This window comes from Medicago truncatula, chromosome 6 (genome assembly GCF_003473485.1).
Source record: "Medicago truncatula cultivar Jemalong A17 chromosome 6, MtrunA17r5.0-ANR, whole genome shotgun sequence".
In the NCBI taxonomy this organism is placed as follows: Eukaryota; Viridiplantae; Streptophyta; class Magnoliopsida; order Fabales; family Fabaceae; genus Medicago; species Medicago truncatula.
In genome coordinates, this window is record NC_053047.1 from 29938164 (window position 1) to 29961104 (window position 22941).

The window sequence follows — 22941 nt, forward strand, 5'->3', positions numbered from 1 at the left end:
GTGCAATTAAGGTGTTTAAGAGTATTTAACCCATGTTGTGAGTTGACCCTTGGGGTAGGAATGGAGGTTGATTATAGTACTGTTGATGTTGAGTGAGTCAGATATAATATGATTTGATGTTGTTAGTAATGAGATATATTTGTATATGCATTATGTGGATTATATAAGATGTTTATGTGCTGCCTATGTTGCCGTTGTTGAGTTTAGTAAATCTGGAGATGATTAATTGTGTATTTTCTGAAATCGTTGGATCAATTATGATGGATTATTGTTGACTGTGATGTATATTTATATTTAAATAAATTATACATGTTGCTGAATTCTTTTCAAAGGTTGAAGTATTATTAATTGGATTGTCGAGGTGAAGTCATGTTTACATATATGCATTGATGAGTAGTGGTTGTCGTTGATGTTGTTGAGTTGTATGTAGATATACACAAGTGGAGTCAGTTGCATTAAAGGATGGTGAGTCATATAAGTACATATGCATTTGTCGTTGAGTTGTATGCAGATATACACAAGTGGAGTCAGTTGCATAAGCATAAAAACGATGAGGACTTCGGTCCTGGAACGCTTTGTCGTTCAAAACGATGGAACACTATGTTGTTCAAAACGATGTTAACGATGAGGACTCATGTCCTGATAAAAGAATGCTTTAACCATTCTATAACGATGAGGACTTCGGCTCTGATATGGTACCACATGCATAGTTGCATTTGTTGAGGAGTCTTAGTGGAGTTGTCATGTCTTGCATGAGTCTTAGCGGTGGTGTCGAGTTGTTGCATGAGTCGTTGTTATTGGTTTTAATTACCATTTGTTGTTGATGTTGTTAATGATGATATACTTATATATTGATGAATTATTACGATGACAGGGTGTAAGATTAAATTGAAGAGTTAGATATCTATTATTGATGATATTGTTGATTATGAAATATATACATATATTGGATAATTGTAGTTATCGTCGTTGTTGGTTGAATTAGTAAGTGTTACTAAAGATTAAGAAGTAAGAACATTATTGTTAAATATATGTAGTTGTTTATATTGTTATGATGTGATGATTATGTTGTGTCGTTTATATTATTATGAGAAGATGTTTATGATATTGATTACGATGTTATGATGACTGTTTATGGTGTTGAATATGAGGTTGTTATGATGTTACATGATGATGATTATGTATGTTGTGATGATGATTATGTGATGTTATTTATGAGTTGTTAAATGTACTTGATGATTGTTATGTTAAGTTGATAAGTTGTCTTTTATTCATGAATTGCTAATGGAATGTTTGATGAATAATTATTATTATGAAATGATGATGTTACGTATAGTTGCTAAGTTGTCCTCTATTCATGAGTTGTTAATAAGGTGCTTGGTGGAGAATGTTAATACGAATTAATGATGTTGTTATGTGTATATGAACTATGAATATGATGTTGTTACGTTGTTTATGTCATTGATTATGAAGTTGTCATGTTGTATATGAATTATGAGTATGATGTTATATGATTGTGATTAAGATGTTGATTATGAAGTTAAATGATGCTGTTATGATGATTGTTTATGATATCGGGTTATGACTGTTGATATGATGAGTACATGATATGGTTTAGGAGTCGTTAAAAGAATTATTATTACTAATTGATGGAGTTTAAGTTGTTAGATGCATTTGATGAATTTTATATTATTATTATTGATTGTGAATCTCACCCCTTCTGCTTGAAAATGTTGCTCTTCGTATGAGTAACTTGCAGGTGATCGAGAGTAGGTTGCTGTGTTTTTGCTGTCGTGAGTGGCTATCCCTCACTGAGTCGTTTAGGTGCTCTGATACGTAACGGGATGGGAACTTAGTTGCATGCTTTTCTATTCCTTACGTATTGTTTATAAATTTACATGATTAAGTTGTTAATTGGATTTTTATGGGATGTTTTGATGAGGCCTTTGTGCCAAGGCTTTTTATATTAATGAATTTAATCCGCTGCAAAGTTTGAATTAATATGTTGAAGGATAAATTAGTTAATTAACTTATTTATGATTTTATGAAGTGTAGCATTCCGTTTACATGTTGAATACTCTGATTAATTAAATGAAATTTTTAAGTCGGGAAAACGGGGTGTTACAATTGGTATCAGAGCAGGTTGGTCCGTCCGGCCAAGTAGTTGAGTCGTGTCTTGTTGAGTAACAGTTGTAATATTGTCTTACGTTGTCTTGATTGTCGTTGTGTTTACTGATTAATGGTTATATTTATTTTGTGATCATGTTTGATTGATTGACTTTAATGTGGTTTGTATGTTTTGTTTGAAGTTTCTATTTGGCTATATATAGTTTAAGATATTTAACCAATAATTGAAATCGTTTTCTTGTGTGCTTTGAATTTCGAGGACGAAATTCTTTTAAGGGGGTAGAGTTGTAACGCCCTAATTGTTATTTAATTATTTTTTAGTTGATTTAAAGTCTTTTATATGATTTTAAATGATTTATGTTGATTTTGTGGTGTGGTGTATTTTATTAAATGGTTATTTTCATTATTTAATAGAATAAGTGGAGAAATATAATTATTTTTGGAGTGTGGGAGTTAATTAGGATTTAATAAAAATTAAGGGAGTTTAATGAAATAGGGAAGTTATAGTTTGGGAGTTAGAAAAAGAAAGAAAAACAGTCATAACGTTTTAACGTAAGAAAATTAGCTTTTGGGAGAAAAGGGAGAAGGAGAGAAGGCAAGGAGAGAAGACCAAGAGAGAAGAACTTAGGAACGGATTTGCTGTGCTTTTTGTCTATACAATTCTAAGGTAAGGGTGGGACTATCTCTCAATAATCATAATCTATAATTTCTGAAAATTGACCTAATTGCATAGTTTTTGGAAGATAAATTGTGGGTTAGGGTTTGATGATGATTCTGAGGGGAATGGGTATTGATCATGTTAATTCTGTTGTAATGTAATGTTTAGAATGAAAACTTAATCTATACTGTTGTTGTGATCATAAATTGATTGAAATTATGATTGATTGGATGAATTGATGAAGATTTGTATGATGGTGGAGTGATCTGTATTTGTTGTTGTTGATGCGTGTTTTATGTTCCTTTAGATGTCTTATTGTATAATGAACCTATAAACAATCTTTGGAAACATGTTTGGGCATTGGGAGATCAAAATTGGGAGTTTTGGGGTAAAAAATGGTTTAAACCCGTGAAAAATTACGCAGAAACGATGACTGTTCGCTTAAGCGAGCCGGAAGCGAGCTGTAAGCGAACAGCTACTGTAAGTAGTTCGCTTAAGCGAAGACTCATTCGCTTAAGCGAAGTGCCTTTGACAGCATTTCTTATTTTGCGTTCTTGTGTCTTTTTCATACGTTTCTGTCTTGAATTGGCCTTTGGTGTAAACATGAAAGTTGTAGATAATTTTGTTAGCTTTCCAATGGCTTTGGTTTGACTATAAAATGATTTTTGGTTTAGGAGTTATGATGAAAATACTCCAAGTAGGTCTTAGGGAAATTTTATGAAAATTCAGCAAAACATTTTCCAAGTTAATCAAAAACTGGTGGGATAATTCCAAGGCTCAAAACTAGAAGTAATATGAGTGCAATTAAGGTGTTTAAGAGTATTTAACCCATGTTGTGAGTTGACCCTTGGGGTAGGAATGGAGGTTGATTATAGTACTGTTGATGTTGAGTGAGTCAGATATAATATGATTTGATGTTGTTAGTAATGAGATATATTTGTATATGCATTATGTGGATTATATAAGATGTTTATGTGCTGCCTATGTTGCCGTTGTTGAGTTTAGTAAATCTGGAGATGATTAATTGTGTATTTTCTGAAATCGTTGGATCAATTATGATGGATTATTGTTGACTGTGATGTATATTTATATTTAAATAAATTATACATGTTGCTGAATTCTTTTCAAAGGTTGAAGTATTATTAATTGGATTGTCGAGGTGAAGTCATGTTTACATATATGCATTGATGAGTAGTGGTTGTCGTTGATGTTGTTGAGTTGTATGTAGATATACACAAGTGGAGTCAGTTGCATTAAAGGATGGTGAGTCATATAAGTACATATGCATTTGTCGTTGAGTTGTATGCAGATATACACAAGTGGAGTCAGTTGCATAAGCATAAAAACGATGAGGACTTCGGTCCTGGAACGCTTTGTCGTTCAAAACGATGGAACACTATGTTGTTCAAAACGATGTTAACGATGAGGACTCATGTCCTGATAAAAGAATGCTTTAACCATTCTATAACGATGAGGGCTTCGGCTCTGATATGGTACCACATGCATAGTTGCATTTGTTGAGGAGTCTTAGTGGAGTTGTCATGTCTTGCATGAGTCTTAGCGGTGGTGTCGAGTTGTTGCATGAGTCGTTGTTATTGGTTTTAATTACCATTTGTTGTTGATGTTGTTAATGATGATATACTTATATATTGATGAATTATTACGATGACAGGGTGTAAGATTAAATTGAAGAGTTAGATATCTATTATTGATGATATTGTTGATTATGAAATATATACATATATTGGATAATTGTAGTTATCGTCGTTGTTGGTTGAATTAGTAAGTGTTACTAAAGATTAAGAAGTAAGAACATTATTGTTAAATATATGTAGTTGTTTATATTGTTATGATGTGATGATTATGTTGTGTCGTTTATATTATTATGAGAAAATGTTTATGATATTGATTACGATGTTATGATGACTGTTTATGGTGTTGAATATGAGGTTGTTATGATGTTACATGATGATGATTATGTATGTTGTGATGATGATTATGTGATGTTATTTATGAGTTGTTAAATGTACTTGATGATTGTTATGTTAAGTTGATAAGTTGTCTTTTATTCATGAATTGCTAATGGAATGTTTGATGAATAATTATTATTATGAAATGATGATGTTACGTATAGTTGCTAAGTTGTCCTCTATTCATGAGTTGTTAATAAGGTGCTTGGTGGAGAATGTTAATATGAATTAATGATGTTGTTATGTGTATATGAACTATGAATATGATGTTGTTACGTTGTTTATGTCATTGATTATGAAGTTGTCATGTTGTATATGAATTATGAGTATGATGTTATATGATTGTGATTAAGATGTTGATTATGAAGTTAAATGATGCTGTTATGATGATTGTTTATGATATCGGGTTATGACTGTTGATATGATGAGTACATGATATGGTTTAGGAGTCGTTAAAAGAATTATTATTACTAATTGATGGAGTTTAAGTTGTTAGATGCATTTGATGAATTTTATATTATTATTATTGATTGTGAATCTCACCCCTTCTGCTTGAAAATGTTGCTCTTCGTATGAGTAACTTGCAGGTGATCGAGAGTAGGTTGCTGTGTTTTTGCTGTCGTGAGTGGCTATCCCTCACTGAGTCGTTTAGGTGCTCTGATACGTAACGGGATGGGAACTTAGTTGCATGCTTTTCTATTCCTTACGTATTGTTTATAAATTTACATGATTAAGTTGTTAATTGGATTTTTATGGGATGTTTTGATGAGGCCTTCGTGCCAAGGCTTTTTATATTAATGAATTTAATCCGCTGCAAAGTTTGAATTAATATGTTGAAGGATAAATTAGTTAATTAACTTATTTATGATTTTATGAAGTGTAGCATTCCGTTTACATGTTGAATACTCTGATTAATTAAATGAAATTTTTAAGTCGGGAAAACGGGGTGTTACAACAAACTTAAGAAATCACTATATGGCTTGAAAATAGCTCCCAGAGCTTGGTATGATAGACTAAGTAATTTCTTAATCAAAAATGATTTTAAGAGAGGCCAAGTTGACACAACACTCTTCAGAAGGACTCTTAAGAAAGACATTCTGATTGTGCAGATATTTGTTGATGATATAATATTTGGTTCTACTAATGCATCTCTTTGCAAGGAATTTTCTGAGTTAATGCAGGATGAATTTGAAAAGAGCATGATGGGAGAATTAAAGTTCTTTCTTGGAATTCAAATTAATCAAAGCAAAGAAGGAGTATATGTTCATCAAACAAAATATACAAAGGAGCTTCTGAAGAAGTTTAAGCTAGAAGATTGTAAAGTGATGAACACTCCAATGCATCCAACCTGCACCTTAAGCAAAGAAGATATTGGAACTAAAGTAGACCAGAAGTTGTACAGAGGTATGATTGGTTCTCTATTATACCTCACTGCATCTAGACCAGATATTTTATTTAGTGTATGCTTGTGTGCAAGATTCCAGTCAGATCCTAGAGAATCTCATTTAACTGCAGTTAAGAGAATCTTCAGGTATTTGAAGGGAACAACTAATCTTGGACTCATGTATAGGAAATCCCGAGATTATCAATTGGTTGGATTATGTGATGCTGACTATGCTGGTGACAGGATTGAAAGAAAATCAACTAGTGGAAATTGTCAATTCTTGGGAGAGAATCTGATATCTTAGGCAAGTAAAAGACAAGCAACAATTGCTATGTGTACAGCAGAAGCAGAATACATTTCAGCTGCAAGTTGTTGTACACAACTACTTTGGATGAAACATCAGTTGGAAGACTATCAGATTAATGCTAACAGTATTCCCATCTTTTGTGATAATACTGCTGCTATTTGTTTGTCAAAGAATCCAATTCTACATTCAAGATCCAAGCATATAGAAATCAAACACCATTTTATCAGAGAATATGTTCAAAAAGGAGTTTTAGATATACAATTCATTGATATTGAGCATCAATGGGCTGATATATTTACAAAGCCTTTAACTGTTGAGAGATTTGATTTTATTAAGAAAAATTTGAACATACACTTTGTGTCTGATTAAGATTTGCTTGCCTCTGAATAAGAAGTTTGGTTCTGAAGTCTGTTCAGAAGCATTGGTCCATCAGAAGCTCTTAACTGAGGTTCTGAGGAAAATGTGCTTCTGAAGATGACGTCAGCACTAAAACTTCAGAAGTTGTGTTCTTTACTTCTGAATAGCAGGGTTAGTGGAAACGTTGGCAGTTACATCTTAGTAACACCTGTCCCACTAACCAATGTTGTTAGTCTGAAAAGTCTCTGACGTGGTCTATTTGTATTGGAGTATTACTAAAAGGGCAATGATGAATTTATAAGCTTTTAAACATACTTACATGCGCCCCCAATTTGTCATTAATGCTATGTTTGTTTGTCCCCTTATGGATCGCAAACGTTTTACTTAAAACACTTTGACAAAACACACACTACTCACTTCACAACCTACACTTTCATTTTCTCTAACCTTCTCTACGAAGTAAGCGCATCATCTTCATTCAAAACCCTAGAAACCCAATTCACTTCATAATCATTCAAATGGCTTCCTCAAGCTTTGTTCCTTCAATCAAAATTAACACCAACGAATCATATGTTCTCAAAGAAAGAACAGTGACCGTACCTCTGAACAAACTGGATGTTCAAGTAGAAGCCACTGTAGATCTTGGTTCCTTAGAAAGGAATGGAATGGATATCAAGGGATACTTTGCTGCTCAACACATGTTGGATTACTTCACTATGATTAACAGACCTTCCTATGAAAATCTAGTCAAGGATTTTTGGGTCAGGGTAGAAGTGTTCGACAGAAGAAATGTTGTAGAATAAGAAGTTAGGGCTGTAAAGGAGAATCCCAAACTCAAAGGGAAATCAAGAACAGAAATGGGTCTAAGACCATTCAACGGAATAGAAATCAGATCAGCAGTGATGTGTATGGAAATTACCATCACAGTGGAAACAATCGCTAGAGCATGCAAATGCTCAATTGATGGCCAGTTTCAAGTGGATGCTATTAAAGGCCAATGGGAGAAGAAGATTAATGGAGTTCTATTCAAAGGAAATCCAAAAGCAAAATCTTTTGACTTGTCTCCAACTCATAGGATGCTGAAGAAGATCCTTTTAGAATGCATCTTTCAAAAGGGAGGAGGTACTGATTCTCCTTCTCTGGATCACAAGCTGGTTCTGTTCTTCCTTGCCACCTATGAGAGAGTAAATCTTCTAAAGTACATACTGCATCATATGTGCTAGGCTCTGAGGGAAAGCCAAAGAATTGGTAGAAGACAGATTCCTTTTGGAAGGCTTTTGTCTGAGATTTTTGTTCAGGGAAAGCTTCTGAAGTATCTGAAGGAATCAGGAGTATCCTCAGATGAAGAGCTTGGAACCGTTGTTGGCAAGATCATCAATGGGAAAACTCTCAGGTCCATGAAGTTAATTGATGAACCAATTTTGAGTGAAGAGAATCTGAAGACAGAGACTGTTCAATCAGATCTTATGACAGATTTCCCCTCCATCTCAAGAGAGGACAATCCTGAGGTTCAGGATGCTTCCAGAGAAGCTGCTCTTCGTGAAAAAGTCATTCAGAAGAAAAGATACAAAGGAGAAAGAGATTATCAGAAAGCTGTGATAGAAGCTTCTGAAGAGGTAGAAAAGGAAGAAGAGGAGCCTCAGTTGAAGAAGACTAAGAAGCCTTTGTCAATGGAGTCACCTTGTTTTGTAGTCACTCCAGCAATGAAACGTATGGCAAAGGAATATTTTAAAGATGCCATTGCTGAGAGGAAGGAACTAGCTGAACTCTACAGACAACAAAGAGATGAGAAGCTCAAGGCTGCAGGACTTCTTGAAGTGGATCCTCAATCTATTGAGAATGCTTCTGAAATTAGGTCTCTGACTACTGAAATTCAAGAACAGACAGTTAAGGAAACAACTATTCTGTTACAAGAAGCTGTGCGAAGAGGAGAAGGCACATCAGAAGCTCACGCATCAGAATCTGAAGTCACTATCTCAGAAAGTCTAAAAGGTATTCCTAGTTCTTCACACTCTGTTGAATATGTAAATGTAGAATCAGATTCAACCCCATCTATCTCATCTGACTCAACCTCATCTTCTTTCGACCTAGATGATATTACACTTAGTCAAAGGTATAATATTCATTCTAAAAACCATTCACCATCCTCCAAAATCCACAAAGAACCAGAGTCTAGTATATTTGAACATATCAACGAACTAGCCTCAAAAAGGATGAAAGTGACTGAGCACTTACCACCTGATCACCCTCTTAATCGTGACTCAGCCTTTCTCAAACCTCTTTCTGTAGTTTTACCAGAAACCAACCCAGAACCACAAGAAGCCTCTGAAGTAGCTTCAACAGAAGTTATTTCAGAACAACCCCAACCTCAACAACCATCTTCTCCATCAACTCTATGCTCTTTAGAGAAGCATTTAGGTGGTGAGATGTGTTTAACTCCACAAAAAGCCTCTGAAACAGTTCTTCAACAGACTGTTTCAGAAAACCAACAATCTGAACCCTCCACCTCTAACCTCTCTGAACAATTTATTCTTGAACTATCTGTTCCTGAACAAACTATTTCTGAGCAATCTACCCTTGAAACTCAATCAGAACCAGAACCTATGATCTTATCAGATGTCTCTGATGCTGAGGAAGAGCCCTTTAACTCTTCTTCTGATGTGATCATGGAATCTGCTTCTGATCACCTACCTACCTCCTCAAACAGCCATCAAACTTCATCTAACTTAACCATTCAACCAATCAATTCTCCAAAGCCATCCAAGATACCCTCACCTCCAACCATCTTTCTTGATTCTACATTACTGACAGATGTGTGTGAGAAAATCTTCAAGGAATTGAATCAACTCATTCAAGCTAGGAATGATTTGATTCATCAGGATGATTATGAGAAGCAGTGGAACAGACTGAATGAAAGAGTCAACTACATTCTATCTGCTCTTACGAGCACTTGTCTGGATGAACAAGATATAGCTCAGAAGAAGTTTCAAGACTGGTTAAAAGGAGTTGATAACAGTCTTCAAGAAGTCAAAATCCTGAGAATATGGGTGCAGAATCCTTCAAGCTTAAGAGGAAGAGATGCCACTGACTTCATTCCTAATTTTGTGCATCCCAGAAGTTTGGATTTATCCTTCTTGAGTTCAGTTAACTTCCAGTCAGCATCTCCGAACCTTGAACTGATTCAGAGGAATGCTGCTTTGGAAGAAAGAGTCAAGAAGCTTTAGAAGGACTTATTAGAGTAGAAGGTACTTTTGCTTGAATACAAGGATGTTACTGAAGCTAAACTTGTAGAAGCCAGAACAAGATAAGAGATCTTGATCAGAAGCAATGAAGAATTCAAGAAAGAGATGAAGCTTCAGCAAGAGTCATTGCAGAAGCAGCAAGAAGAAACAAACAAGTTGCTTAAACAGATGATGGAAATGTTTAGTAAACAAGCCAACCCTTAGTTGCACACATTTGTTTTAGCTTGTCTTATTTTTCTTGTTTTTTAAATGTTTCTGAACTCATTTGTGCTTCTGATTAATATAAATGTTTTGCTCTGATATTGTTAACTGCTTCTGATTATTTCTTATCTTCATTCTTTTTTTTTACTCTCTTTCGTTTTGTCTTTCTTCTATATTTTTTGTTGATGACAAAAAGGGGAGTACGTGTATAGTATTTTTAGGCTCTGAGCCCCATTAATTTAATTAAGTTAAATTAATAGAACCATCGTCTAAACTCTTAGTCTGTTAAATACTTCTGAAATTTTTTATTACCTTGTGCGCATTTTATTGAAAATTTAATTAACTTGTATAGAACTTAGTGGGAGCTTACAAACCTCACCTTAAAGGTCTATTAGACTAAGGGGGAGCTTACAAACCTCTTACCTAGCAGTCAATTTGTTAATTAGATCAACAACAATTGAACATTTTAAATACTATTGTTTGTCATCATCAAAAAGGGGGAGATTGTTGGAACAAAATGTGTTTTACAATAAACCTTAATAAGTTTTGATGATAACAAGGTATTAAAAATTGTCAATTGGTTATTGATAATATTTGTTCAAGTGTACAGGACCATAGGCAAAGTTAATCAATTTCAATAGGTCTTGGAAGAACAAAAGAGAGCAAAGGACCCATCAAGAAGAGGAACCTAAAGCATCTGAAGAAAACTGCGTCTGAAGTTTCAAGTGCCTCTGAAGTAATGACGTCATCAGAAGCAGAAGTTCATCAGAAGCAAAATTTCATCCGAAGCTATATCATCACCAGAAGCTACAGTTGATCAGAAGATTCGATCTGAAATCTTAAAAGAGCTGTCTCTTTAAGTTAACCTCGTCTAAGAGAGCGAAGGATCAAAAGGGAAGTGCCAACGTTCATTTGAAGTTGAAGTTGTTCCTTCAAGATAGGAATGAATTTGAAGTTGATCCTTCATAGGACTGCATCTAAATCAGGCAAAAGATTACTGGTGGATGATCAAAGGAACTCAACGACTCTTTAGACGTGCTTAAGATCTCAACGTCTCTCTACACACCTCTATATAAGGAAGTGAAGACTTGAAGATCAGTAGAAACATTATCACAAGTTAAAAGTACCCAAACTCTGCCAAATTTGTTCTCAAAAGCACTTTGAATTTCTGCACTGATTTGATATATCTTAGAAATTCCTAAGTCTAGAGTCTTTTATTGCATTGTATTGTGAACACCACTGATTGTATATCAAGTGTTCAAGTCAAACAATTTTCTGTGTAATTCTGTTTGATTAGAAGTCTCTTGCTTTAGTGCTTGAGCATTGGAAGTCTCTCGCCTGCGTGCTTGAGCATTTGGGAAGTCTCATACTAGATAGTATTGAGCAGTTGTAATCTGTGTGATTATTTCATAGTGGAAATCTCCTTGGAAGTGCAAGGGGGACTGGACTACTTCCGGTTTGTGGAAGGAACCAGGATAATTGTTTGTGTCTCTCTTTCTTTTCTCTACTTTGTTTTTATTCCGCTGCGTATCTGAATCTGATTCTGAACATCACATCAGAAGCACTCTCAACCAGCTTCTGAAGTGATATCAGAAAAAGAATTTTAGGAGAAAAAGAAAACACAATTCAACCCCACTTCTCCTGTTTTTCTCACCTTCAGAGAAACCTAGGATTATTACATATGCACACTAGATCTGATGGTTGTGAAGTGTTTATGCACGGTGTATAAGGATTTCCTTATGCACCATAACTTTTGCACTTAACAATTACCTCAAGTTACTATCAATTCTATTAAAATAACTCTCGACACCAAAATTACTAAAATAACATTCGTTCTAAAATTATCAATTTACCCTCACTCCTCAATTTACCAAAATCAGAAGCGTGAACGACAAGGATTTGGTGAGCAACAATATGTAACACAATCAGAAGCACCTAACAACCCACTCATGTAATGATAGAAAGTTCTTTCTCTCACCAAAATCAAGAAGATTGCAACACGTTAACGACTTAATTAGGGAGATGAATGATGCACGTAGGACAAAATAAGGCATACAATCAGTTGTGTATTGAATAGCATGAATCGATAAATCAAGAATCGATGATTCATGATGTTTCTTTGAAAGTTTAGTGAAACGGCGTTTCGGCTAAACCCTAGCAGAAATTATTAAGATAAAAGTTTGGTGAATAATAGATAAAAGTACAGAAATTGTTATAGAAAAATGCATTTAACATTTTTTTTAATATCACGATCGTACATAGGCATCATAAGACATGAGGAAATCTTAGCTAAGTTGGGATCTTAACTCATTACAATCATTTATAAGACCTCAAAGAAACATTTTATTTAAAATCAAAATTGGGGGACTATGTCAAAACCCAAGGAAACAAATACTATAAAAAACCGCCTCGTTAAAAACCTTAACAGGAAATCTCAATGGAATAAAACTTGATGAAGGAAAAAAGAGTGCAGCTTATACACATAAAATTAAATTTGACAGCTAGATAAACATAATTTATATTTTTAAATACAAAATAAAAGTTGAAATATTGTGATGTCCCCTAGTTTCATGCAATTAATGCAGATTACGCATAAGTGCCCAACAAAAACCTGTAACACACTCAATATAATGAGGTTCATCTATCATTGGACAATCAGCGGCAGTAAAGCAAGGAATAAAATGGGATGGTTGTACATTGTCTGATAAAGAAAAAAAAATGTTAGTAAAATATGATAAATTCCCTAAAAAAAAAAAAAAGTAAAATATCATAAAATTGGGCGTCCAAAAAAAAAAAGAAAATTTTAAAAATGGTGTGAAAAATGCATACGCATTGTGGTTTCAGTCCTCTCTAACGCTGCTTCTCCAAAAAAAAGAGAAAGAAAGATAATCAAAGAATAAATAAACAGAAGAAGCTGAGCCATATTTTTCATCCTTTAAATCTACTAAAGAGATTTATTTTGATCCTTTTATAGTTAAAACTTGAATGCTTTTTTAATTCCAGTTCAATAGTTATTTGCTTTCAGAATTAGCGAAAAGCAATTTAAAAAAGAGTAATTAATTTAAAATGTATCTGATCAATATGTTGTCTATGACCCTTCAGCTCACTCGGTATATTATATTTCATGCATTTCACATTAAACTTTTAAATTTATAAAAAAAAAAGATTGAAAGAGAATTTATAAATTTATGAAGATGACTATCCCCAATTAGAAAAAGTATAATTATCGACATAAATTTGAAATAATGTTGTTACCAAAAACTAATTTGACATATGTATAAATAATAATAAAAAATTGCTAAAAATAAAAAATAAAAAAAACATGATAAATGAAATGTATATAAATTACATATCTTTAAAAAAATGTTAATATAAACTCATTAAACATCTACTATAATTAAATATTTTACATTATGGACCGGTCAGAAAACCAACCACACGTTGACATGTGGCCTAACTTACACCTCCGTAAGACTCCATGCTTGAAGGAAACGCCAACTTTCAGTGCACCACACCACACACGAGTGTGCCCCCGCACGAGGATAACATTACATGTGTCCTCTAGCCATCCCTAATCATAAGCCACGAAACCCGAAGGCAGTTATTTTAAACGCCCATCTATATAAGCATGACCTTGTTTTAGTATGTAATTTCAAAAGGCTCATTTAATGCAGTCAACGTATGTTGACTTTTATCTTTGTAGGAATTAACGCTTTTTCCTTCAAACTTAAGCAGTTCGATGAAATGCAGACTTAACATGAAAGGGACTAAAAGCCCTAGAGTTCTACAAGACGTGAGTCAGAGATGCAAGACTGTCGAAGCCAAGCGGTTGTCCACAGAGAAATGGTTTCCTCAATGGAAATGTGGGAGATAAGCGGTTGTCCAAATGGAAGAAGTGTTGATCGTGGAGTTAGGCTATTTCTAGTTAGTTTGCTATGTATAAATAGTTTTCCATAGGGAAAACGGGTCACAAATCACTTATAGAAATTGTACAACACTCGAGTACCGGCGCGAGAGAAAAGAGTTATACAGAATGTATGTAAAGGATTTGTCGAACCACCTTTATTTTTAAAGCAATGCAATTTATCATTTCTTTAAGTTTCTGCACTTTTAACTTTTAGCCTTTATTTTGCATTTACTGTGTTTTCTTTTATTTTAAACCTTTTTCTGTCGAAAGATGCCATTCAGTCTCGTCTTGTTCATAAAGCAACCTATGAATTTGATGAACGCAAACTCTATTTTCTTAAAAACAAATCCACAATACGTTTTACGATTTCTAGTTTGATCCTGCTTGTAATAATCAAACCATCCCTTATTGTTTACCAAAAACACTGGTAAACATATTGGCACGGCCAACGGGACCCTGTTTGTGCATTATTTTAAAAATAATTGGAAGAAATTCCTTAACTTTTCAAACTTTTTTCTAAAAACCTTTCTTGTGAAAACTGTTTTCTGAAAATTAGCAACTATTTTTCGTAAACTTTTTATGACGAAAAAATTCTCATTTTGTGCATGCATTTAAGAAGTGGTAAAGCTTTGGAAACAATGACTATTCTCAATTAAAATAATGTGGAGTACGTACAACAATCTATCACTTGAAGATGTTTTTAATATTTAATTTGTAGAAAGGAATATTAATGGGAAGTTAATTTTTATGCTTCATTTTGTTCTTTCATGTATAGTTCAAGCATACTCATGAGGGTTCAGAATCTTTGTGCTGTTCAATTACACATGATTTGAGATAAATGTTTTGTTTAATTAGTTTCTCATTGATACACACTAATTCTCAATAAATATTGAAGAATAACGCAGAATTTGAAAATGGCATTGTTGCTGCAAATCAAAAAGGATTCATTAGAATAATAAATTCAGAAAATGATAACAGATAAAAACTAGAAATTTTCTAAGAGTGTGTTTAGATGGGGGAATGTTTTTTAAGGAAATTCAAATATTTTGAGGTAAATTCCATTGTTTGGATAATCATTTGAAGAATTTTTAAAATGATGGAAATTTATAAAGTATTTTGTTCAAGTTAAATGTAGAGAATTTCAAAATTCTTCATTGTCATATTTTTTCAAATTTTACATTTTGGTCCTCAAAATTTTCAATTTGACCCCAATAAATTTTAAAAAATTGCAAATTGACCCCAAAATTTTCCAAATATTATAATTTGGCCCCTAAAAATTTTGAAATTTGCAAATTGACCCCTAATTTTATTTTTCAAATTTGGCCCAAAAAATTTGAAATTTATAAGTTGCGCAAAAATAATGACAATAAAAGTTTTTATTACTCAATCCAAACAATAATATTTAAGAATGAAAGCAATTTAATTGAATCATTTAAATTACCTAGAATTCTAAATTCTTCAAAATTTCTCAAATACTATGAGAGAAATTCTTTAAGAGTGTGTTTGGATGGGGGATTGTTTTGGGGAATGTAATGCTATGAGAGAATTCAAATACTTAGGTGAATTCCATTGTTTGGATAATAATTTGAAGAATTTTCAAAATGATGGGAATTTATGAAGTATATTGTTCAAGTTAAATTTAGAGAACTTCAAATGACACCAAATAGGTAAGAATTTCAAAATTCTTCATTGTCATAATCTTTTAAATTTTTCATTTTGATCCTCAATTTTTTCAAAATTTTCAATTTGACCCCAATAAATTTCCAAACAATTATAAATTGACACCTGAAATTTTTCAAAAATTATAATTTTATCCCTCAAATTTTTTTATTACTCCACCCAAACAAAAGTATCGAGAAATGAAAGGAATTTTATTGAATCATTTAAATAGTCTAGAATTTTAAATTCTTTAAAATTTCACAATTACCTCACCTTATTTAAACACACTCTAAAGAATACTATAAATCTCAATGACCATTATACAACTGGAGAACTATTATTAGCCTCGAATGTACACATTTCTGCGTACAATTGAAAACCATACACAAAACCTATTTTTGTGGTTTTGAATTTTAGGATAAAAATGTTTACAAATTCGGTGAGAACCCTGCTTACCACATTGTTTTCACACTTAACTTTGAAAATCCAAACCTACAAAACTTAGAATCGCTGCGAACTGACCTTTAAATTTATAAAACGATAAACAAAGACCATAAAACAAAACAGAGAGAATCAACATTGATGTGAAATTAATTTTACAAGAATCTGTTGGAACAAAATGTGTTTAACATTACCCTTTGAGAGTTTTGATGATAACAAGGTATTAAAAATTGTCAATTGAATACGCTAATATTTGTTCAAGTGTACATGACCATAGACACAAATTTGAAATCATTATTAGGTTCTGGAAGAACAAAAGAGAGCGAAGGAATCAACAAAAATGAAGCTTAAAGTGTCTGAAGAGAAGTGCTCCTTAAGTCAAAGTGCTCATGAAGTGACGACGTCATCAGAAGCAAGGTCATCAGAAGCTAGTTCATTAGAAACATCTCATCAGAAGCAAGATCACCAGAAGCTAAAAATCATTAGGAAATGCAAGACTTAAAGCTTCAAAGGTTGTTCAATGGATTTAATCTCGTCTAAGCATTGCAGAAGACTGGAAGAGTGAAGCAACAACTATTTTGAAAGGATTTGAAGGCATTGGATGCTTGTACTTTGAAGAGCGTTGACAAAGTACAATTTTACGAAGTGTACAACCACTACCTCCACTACTCAGTTTGTGTCTCTGCTACAAGACAAGAATAACAGCTCTGCCTGCAACAATGTTCCTACATACATGGAATGGATTTGAAATTGATACTTCAGAGGATAATAACCATATCAGGCAAAAGATCATTGGTGATTGATCAAACCTTCGAACGAATCTATTTTGATGTGCTGGCAATTCACAACGTCTCTTTCACACCTCTATATAAAGGAGTGAAGACTTAGAGAATGGCATGACTGAACAAAAATTTTAAAGCGCTTAAACTCTATCAAATTTGTTATGCAAGGGGGACAAGACTGACTTCTGGTTTGTGGAAGGAGCCTGTATAATTGCTTTGTGTCTTTATTCTTTCTCTCTCTCTGTTTTATCCGCTGCTATTTAGTTCTGGAAATCACTTCAGAAGCCGAACTCTATTTGCTTCTGATCAGTATTTTTAGCTTAGGAGAGAACGAATAAAAAACTAATCACTTCAGAAGCATAACTTTATTTGCTTCTGATCATTATTTAAAACCATTACTATGAAGAAATGCTTCAAAAGCTACCACGTCCAACATGATATGAAACCTCCGATTATGGACTGGATTAGTTTTAATTTTTTTTTATTGAGTTTGTATAAAGATGTTGATGAATTTCTGGATTTGTATCAAGTTTATGATGAATTTTTGGATATGTTCTTGAATCAATTAAATTTCTAGATGTTCTTTCTAGTTTATGATTTCAATTAATGATCTTTCTAAGGAAGTAAAACAAACTATAATCATCAATACATAACAATAAAGAATGTGAAATGTATAATTTCCAATAGATCATATCAAAATATTTCCAATAAACTCTAGTACAAACTTATAACATAAAAACAATCAATCAGTGACCATTCTTTTTTTTAAAGCCGCATCATCTCTCTTTTGTTTCTTCCGATTTATAAGTAATTTCTGCCTGTCTCTAGCTTTTTCATAATCACTTTTAAGTCGCTTCTTTGACTTAATTGGATTTAGACTTTATTTGAACTTTGGTGCAGCGGACTTCACCCCTGCAGATGGTTCACCGACAGCAGCTGCTTTTGAAGATTTAGATGGCATCACGGAAGATGGGTCTGTACGAATACCTTTAGAAAGAAGCAACTCCTCTGCCTTTTTCCCAGCTTCAAGAACACCGTGGAGAAAAATTTTAGATGCCTGCGGATCTACGCAAAAACGTGTAGAAAGCTTAACTGTAACAACAAAATTTGTTGATATCGTTGTGCTTGAGTGCTGTCTTCATTGCCAACATTGATGGTAGATTTTAGCTTATCGACAGACGGACGCACATCTCTAGTCCAATGCTTTAAAACATATTGTCCTGGTATTGTCTTCAAAAAATGATATTACACATAACCACCTAAGAACTCCAAGATCTTAAAAACATGTCGACATAAGAAGCCCCTTGTTCTTAAACATACGACATGAACAACTAAAACTTTTGCTTCTAATGTCAACTGTGACAACCCTTTCATCAAGTCGACCATGATCTTCAAAACTTGGGAAAATGTTTTCTTGAAGTTATGCATCCAAAACATCGACATTGGAAGGCCCGTCATTATCATTATCAACATCATCATAATTATCATTAACCTTTACAATTGTGAAAATTTGAAAAACTTGTTCAAGGCAGACCCTTTTGTTGTGTCCTCCTCATAATAGTATTTGAAGGAAAGGTCATACTGCCTGTGAATAAATGCAAAGCAAGCTGGTGTGTACTTGATTACAACGGACCGCATCAGCTGACTGTTGGGATAATTATTTTTTGTTCTAGTGTTTGCAGCCTTGAAGTCAAACTCAGCATGATTATCCCTCATTCTCTGAACCACAATGTTGAAATGACTAAAGAATCGAACAAGTGAATGGTCTGGCTGCAAAAATCCACGAAGAAAAGCATTGCAAGACTCGCTTAACTGAGTCGTTTTCGGACCAATGCATACGATTTCCGTGAGTTTGAACAAGCCACCTAAAGTCTGAAGTAGGTCTTCCATCAAAAAAAAATTTCATCATCTAATCCCAATTGTAAAAACAAAAAATTTTGCAGGGACCAAAAACAATTTTTTTTTTTACAAGGACTAAAACCAAAACGAGACATATTTGCAGGGACTAAAACCATATTTTAGCCATAATTAAACTGTTTGAAAAAAATAATTTGAAATTGATTGAGATGATTCGACCAGCTTGGATGTTCATTAATTTGAAAATCAAATGGACTACTGAGATGTCATGGCTCATTCTCCCACCTAGTCAAATGGATTCAACAGATGTCCTTGATACTGTCAGTATCTCTGCCTTTCAATTCAATACACTTTTTAAACATAAAATGGCCTAAAGATCGATCACACGAGACAATTTCTGGATCTTGTTCAACAAGACGTATCCTTGCTTAATGGTTGCTCAGTAAAGAGCATTCTTATGATCAGGGTGGTTTGTTTCAAGTATGCCTGCAACCTTATCAATCTTACAGTCAAGTTGCCCACTGATTTCTTAAACATAAATGCATTTGGAAAAAAAAAAAAATCAGTAGACTAGAGATCTCTTAAACTACAGACTCGGACACATATGCCACACACACCTAGACACTAGGCAGTTCAAAATGTACACCTACCTATACTATCCATGCTAGAACAAAATACAACATAATGAAAGTAAACACTAATTTAAAACCTGAGAGAAGTACAAAATAGTAACCTAATGGCTGATATTGATTGTTTGTTGGGTAAGTTGTATCAAAACTGATGACATCGCCAAATAGAGAATAATCTAGTTGCATAATTCCATCTGCCCAAAAAAATGTACTCCTACCTATTCTATTCATGCCAGAACAAAATACAACATAATGAAAGTAAACACTAATTTAAAACCTGAGAGAAGTACAAAATACTAACCTAATGACATCGCCAAATAGAGAATAATCTAGTTGCATAATTCCATCTGCCCAAAAAAATGCTACCTATGTGTAACACCCCGTTTTCCCAACATAAAAATTTCATAAATTAATCAGAGTAAAACACCTTAAACGGAATGTTACACTTCTTTTCTTAAAAATCACAAATGGAATAATTAAATAATTATCCTTCAAATTTCAACAGCGTAATAATTAAAACTTTGCAGCGGAATTAATTCAACGACAATAAAAGCTTCAACAACATGTTCCAAAATTGACACATAAAGGAATGATAAACATAGCAACAATTCACCATCCCGTTACGTATCAGAGCCCTAAGACACTTGAGCCACCACTCCTACTAATCTTTATTACCTGCAAGTTACCCATACGAAGGGCAACATTTTCAAGCAGAAGGGGTGAGATTCACAATCAATAATAATAATAATATATAATTCATCAAATGCATCTAACAACTTAAACTCCATCAATTAGTAATAATAATTCTTTTAACGACTCCTAAACCATATCATGTACTCATCATATCAACAGTCATAACTTGATATCATAAACAACATCATAACAACATCATTTAACTTCATAATCAACATCTTAATCATAATCATATAACATCATACTGATAATTCGTATACAACATGACAACTTCATAATCAATGGACATAAACAACGTAACAACATCATATTCATAGTTCATATACAACATAACAACATCATTAATTCGTATTAACATTCTCCACCAAGCACCTTATTAACAACTCATGAATAGAGGACAACTTAGCAACTATACGTAACATCAATCATTTCATAATAATAATTATTCATCAAACATTCCATTAGCAATTCATGAATAAAAGACAACTTATCAACTTAACATAACCATCATCAAGTACATTTAACAACTCATAGATAACATCACATAATCATCATCACAACATTCATAATCATCATCATGTAACATCATAACAACCTCATATTCAACACCATAAACAGTCATCATAACATCGTAATCAATATCATAAACATCTTCTCATAATATAAACGACACAACATAATCATCACATCATAACAATATAAACATCTACATATATTCAACAATAATGTTCTTACTTCTTTAACTTTAGTAACACTTACTAATTCAACCAACAACGACGATAACAACAAGATTCAACAACAACGACAATAATTATCCAATATATGTATATATTTCATAATCAACAACATCATCAATAAGATGGCAATTCAAACCAACGACAACGACTCATGCAAAGACATGACGACACATCTAAGACTCCTCACAAATGCAACTATGCATGTGGTACCATATTCAGGGCCGTGACCCACACCGCTGTCGAATGGTTAAAGCATTCTCATCAGGACATAAGTCCTCACCGCTCAACACCGCTTTGAACAACTAGTGTTCCACCGCTTTGAACGACAAGGCGTTCCAGAGCTGAAGCTCTCCCACTTTTATGCTTATGCAACTGACCCACTTATGTATATCTACATACAACTCAACAACATCAACGACAACCACTACTCATCAATGCATATATGTAAATATGACTTCACCTCGACAATCCAATTAATAATACTTCAACCTTTGAAAAGAATTCAGCAACATGTATAATTTATTTAAATATAAATATACATCACAGTCAACAATAATCCATCATAATTGATCCAATGATTCCAGAAAATACACAATTAATTATAATCAAACTAATGCATCAAGTTCATTAAACATAGTATATGTTCACTTGGTTTCATACTCAATCATCTCCAAATTCACTAAACTCAACAACGGCAACATCAACGACAACGTAGACAACGACAACTGTGCATAAATAATTATAACTTACTCCACAACTTGGTCAACATCAACAACTTAAGACTCCAATACTTTGGACGACATCTTACATCTTAGACCGTCACATGCAGCTTAATCAATTTACAACAACAACATAGGCAGCACATAGACATCTCAAGATATAACAATATCAAATGATAATCAACATCACTTAAACATCTTATATAATCCATACAATGCATATACAAATATATCTCATTACTAACAACATCAAATCATATTATATCTGACTCACTCAACATCAACAGTACTATAATCAACCTCCATTCCTACCCCAAGGGTCAACTCACAACATGGGTTAAATACTCTTAAACACCTTAATTGTACTCATATTACTTCTAGTTTTGAGCCTTGGAATTATCCCATAAGTTTTGGATTAACTTGGAAACGGTTGTGCTGAATTATCATAAGATTTCACTAAGACCTACTTGGAGTATTTTCATCATATCTCAAAAACTAAAAATCATTTTCCAGTCAAACCAAAGCCATTGGAAAGCTAACAAAATTATCTACAACTTTCATGTTTACACCAAAGGCTAATTCAAAACAGAGACGTGTGAAAAAGACACAAGAACACGAAATAAGAAATGCTGTCAAAAGGCACTTCGCTTAAGCGAACTACTTACAGTAGCTGTTCGCTTACAGCTCGCTTTCGGCTCGCTTAAGCGAACAGTCATCGTTTCTGCATAATTTTTCACGGGTTTAAATCATTTTTCATCCCAAAACTCCCAATTTTGATCTCCCAATGCCGAAACATGTTTCCAAAGATTGTTTATAGGTTCATTATACAATTAAGCATCTAAAGGAACATAAAACATGCATCAACAACAACAATTCATCTCATTCTCACAATCTTGCAATTTCCCCCAATTTTTCTCCAACCATCCTAACCTCTCCAAATTCGAATTACAGCAACATTATAATTCCTAAAATTGATCTGAATATGAATTCTAAGCATAATCAACATGAATCCTTACTCTTTTCTTCCAAAATCAGTATAGAACCCTAATTCTCAAATTCTTATTTTTCAAGAACAATTCTAATCAAAACAATTTTCAGAAACCATATATTATAATCATTGAAGGTTAGCCTCACCCTTACCTTAATTTAGATGAACAAAAGCACAACAATCAGATTCTCTGACTCCACTTGTTCTTCCCACCCTTGTTCTTGATTTTCTCTCCCAAAACTTGTTTCACGTAAAACTGCTTCTGACCTTTTCTTTTCCTCAC

At 33.4% G+C, this 22941-nt stretch overlaps 1 long non-coding RNA gene across 1 annotated transcript; it reads right to left on the bottom strand.

Moving 5' to 3' along the window:
* Window positions 1-12447: 12447 nt before the first annotated feature.
* On the bottom strand, window positions 12448-13230 carry LOC120575959 (uncharacterized). The gene is made up of 2 exons (XR_005642214.1): window positions 13076-13230; window positions 12448-12947 (listed from the first exon to the last, which is right to left on the bottom strand). It is a non-coding gene; the product is annotated as an uncharacterized lncRNA (long non-coding RNA).
* Window positions 13231-22941: the final 9711 nt, after the last annotated feature.